Raw genomic sequence first — 3,631 nt, 5'->3', positions numbered from 1 at the left:
TTTTTTTTTTCAAGTCTCGATGATGTGTCAAAAGAATTATAAGAAGCTAGCAATGTTCAAAAAAGTTACTTTCGAATGTATTGTCCCGTTTAGACTGTTAAAGACAGGACACACCACTTCGAAACTTCGATCTTGAAAGTTCTTTCGATACGTAGGAAGCAAAGACCGACAGCTTTAAAAGGATCAACACAGAAAACGGTTGATCGAGTTTGAAAGAAAAGCGAAAACGAGGTAACAATGAAGGCGTAAATCTTCCGATCAGACAAAATTTTGTCGTGGACAAATGGAAATTCAATTTTACTTAAATCGTACAATCGAACGATAAATCCCTGAATTTAATAGAAGGAAGAATTTAGAGCGGACGCGTGACAATTTCGATTTTGATAGCGATATTTTAATTCTTTGCTGCTGTGACAACACGTGATTTTTATTTCTAAAAATTGAATTCGATAAATAGAACAATATCGTACATATACAATACGTGTGTTGAAACTTTTATCAATCTAAACGCATATCGCTTACAATCATTGATCAACGTCCTTTATTTTATCTTGTATTCGAACTACTGATGCCTGACCAAACGTAAGCTGTTACTACTTATATTCTCTCTATTACTATTATACTAATAACTTTTTTTTTTAATATTTTATTCCTTTTAATAATATATCATATTTTATTATATATGGAAAAATTTGATCGACTTCTCTTTTTTGTAAACAATTCTTAATAGAATAATTTAACTTTTCAAAAACTGAATGATTAGCCTCGAATTAATTATCAGATTTTGCATATTGTTGTAAATTTTAATAAGTATAATATTATAATTATTATGTGGAATGCATCATGAATATAGGTCCAAGGTCATCAACAATTTATTTTAAGATTCTTAAAATACATTCTTCTTTGCAATATTAAAATAGGTTAACTAAGCTGTTTTTTTCGTGGTTCGATACGTCCCCTCGTGCAACAAAGTTAAAAAAAAAGTCCGCGTTAATGTTATAAACATATTAAGAGCGCACTTTTCCTGTATATGTACACATGTAACTTCATACAACGAACACTTTAACATCGTGATTGGAAAACATCCAAGTATTATCAACAAGTCTAACCCTACATTGTAAAAATTTAAAAGAAAAAAAAGAAAAGTTACAAAATAACACGTTATATACAAAAGGATTAAGTATTTACGAAGAACATAATCGAGAATAAAAAAAACTCTTGCACGATAACAAAAAGCAAAATGTCTTAGCTTGACAAACATTCTGCCTTGTTGCGTGCGTGCGTGTTTGTAAACGACTATTTCGAAGTGCAATTTAATTTTAAGTAAAACTTGATTTTCCTTCAGATGAGGGGACATGCAATTTCATGCGGGGGCCGGTTAAAAGCACCAACGATGAGGTGCTTTGAAACGTTCACGGAGACCTGTCTAACAAGCTTCTCGATTCGGTGCCGCAACCTATGCTTGACACGTGCTTATCAACGTCACAAACGGGCAGCCAGTGCGCGATGATAACGCAGTTAGGGTGCGACCTAGGGGTGTAGTTTAGAACGCAAGTGAATACGTCCGAGTATCATCGTGTTGACATCTCTAATGGAGTTACCTGGGGGATTACTGATGATACGTGTTAGAACGAATCGTCAGAAGAGGGTTTATAGTAGAATTCAACTTCTGTATTTCATTATTATAATGATTGTTGAGTTGAAAGTTGAATATTTGTGTATAATTTTTAATTCATCGAAAAATTAACTATTAATTTTTAATTGTATAATTACAAATTATATAAGAAAAGAAGAATAAAATAATTTTGAAAGAATTAGATCGAATGAAATTTCATTTTCATTGATGAAAATGAACAAGCTGTTATACTAGATTATGAATAAATTAAAATCTCTATATAAATTTAAATATAGAGAGAAAGTAAAAGATTATAAATATCAAGTATAATTAAAAAAATAATTTTTCTGCATTGAAACTAAACAATAAAACCAACAGACATATGCTTTCATCCCCAAGGAGTGTTTTCAGGGTTTTAAGTAATATGAACATAATAATAACTTTAATATCGCGAAGTACTTCTCAGTATGACTCATGTGAACTCGTTTCACTACATCACACAACGAAATAACTTTCTGTCTCCACTTTCCATTACAATGGAAAAATTTTGATATTGATTTGCAAATATGAGCTTTTTATTTATCGATTTCTAAATTTAAAAAAGTTCTTTTATTCTAATTTTCTATATCGATTCAGTGCAAATATATTATCAATTTTTTCTCTAATCACATATTTAATATTTTTATTATTTATAAATTCCTATAATAATTTTTTTATTTATTCTTAAGAATAAATTTTATTTATTTTTTGTTTTATATATATCTAAATTCTAAATACAATATTTTAGAATATTGTTTCGGTACAATTTCAGATTTTAGAAATTTCGTTTCCTAATCGAAATGAATTGAAGATTGAAATTAGATTGCTTATTACAAAACTTTGTTCTATACGAATAACATAGTGAACCTATTCTATTAAATGAAATTCAACGAAGTTAAGTTTTAATGCAAAAGTCCCTATTACAGAACTTAAACAATACATATTCCGTTTTAATATGGAGCATAACAGAAATATATGCTCTAAAATAAAACTTTTTATAACCTCTTAACACATTTACATGCAACATTTAAGCATTCCTAATTGAATTTCTTTGATCATAACAAAATTTTTATATTAAATAATAATATAAAAAAGAATTTATTAAAAATAATATCACAAGCCATAAAAATAATTTAATCGTCTATTTATACCATGCTTAATATATTATATAGTACAAAAATTAAATAATTATTTTTAATCAAGCCAATCAGATTCCAATATAATATTATATGTATCATATATCCATATGATCAAAATAAATTCAATTTAATCCTTTTTTTTATATAATATGATGATTTTTTTCTATTAAGTTGCGATATATAGCTTATAAATATTTAGAAACTCGATAATTAAATAATCAATTAATTATGGAACAAAGACAAAATAACGATTAACCTAAAAAAACGATGTTTCGGCTCGGCAGACATGCCAACGAGCTCCATAGTAGTTACGGAGAGGATAAGCCAGACGACAGAGGCGCACGCGGCACCGGCGACTGACCGACAGACGGATCATCGTTCGAATCGAAGCCAATTATCGGCGTCGGCGGGTATTATCAATTGAATAAGAAACTCAATCCCCGCGACTAATCGACGGATATAAAGACATCGTTAATATTCGCAATAAAACAACATCCACGTCAAACATTAGTCGGAAAAATGAATAAGTTAGACAGGACTCTTACCTTTCCACGTCACGGCGAGGTGCACGCGAAATCCGACCACGCCATTCTCTCTCTCGAGCACAGCACCGCACTGCACCATATATATACACAAGAACACACTTCAACACATCTCCACCCCTCCCGGACAGCTTTCCTTTCGAATTTTTCTCTGCTGCTTTCGTATTCCCCTCGTTATTTGTCTATTTCTCTATCACCATCTTTGTTTCCCGATTTACCGGTCTCTCGTTGTTTCTTTCAGTATGGCTTTCCTTGTCAAATCCTTTTCACTGTCTCACTCTCTTTCTAACTCTCTC

The 3,631-nt window shown here is 30.6% G+C and overlaps 1 protein-coding gene across 1 annotated transcript in view; it reads right to left on the bottom strand.

The window, feature by feature from the left end:
* LOC102678341 (two pore potassium channel protein sup-9) overlaps positions 1 to 3,625 on the bottom strand; it is a 122,706-nt gene extending 119,081 nt beyond the window's left edge. Inside the window, exon 1 of the mRNA XM_031508845.1 lies at positions 3,339 to 3,625. The gene's annotated coding sequence lies outside the window, so the exon portion shown is untranslated. The remainder of the gene's footprint in view (positions 1 to 3,338) is intronic.
* Between the last annotated feature and the right edge of the window lie 6 nt (positions 3,626 to 3,631).

This window comes from Apis dorsata, unplaced genomic scaffold, assembly GCF_000469605.1.
Source record: "Apis dorsata unplaced genomic scaffold, Apis dorsata 1.3 scaffold_104, whole genome shotgun sequence".
Taxonomy (NCBI): Eukaryota; Metazoa; Arthropoda; class Insecta; order Hymenoptera; family Apidae; genus Apis; species Apis dorsata.
The sequence above is the reverse complement of the archived record's forward strand: the minus strand, read 5'-3'. Positions and strand labels throughout refer to the sequence as shown.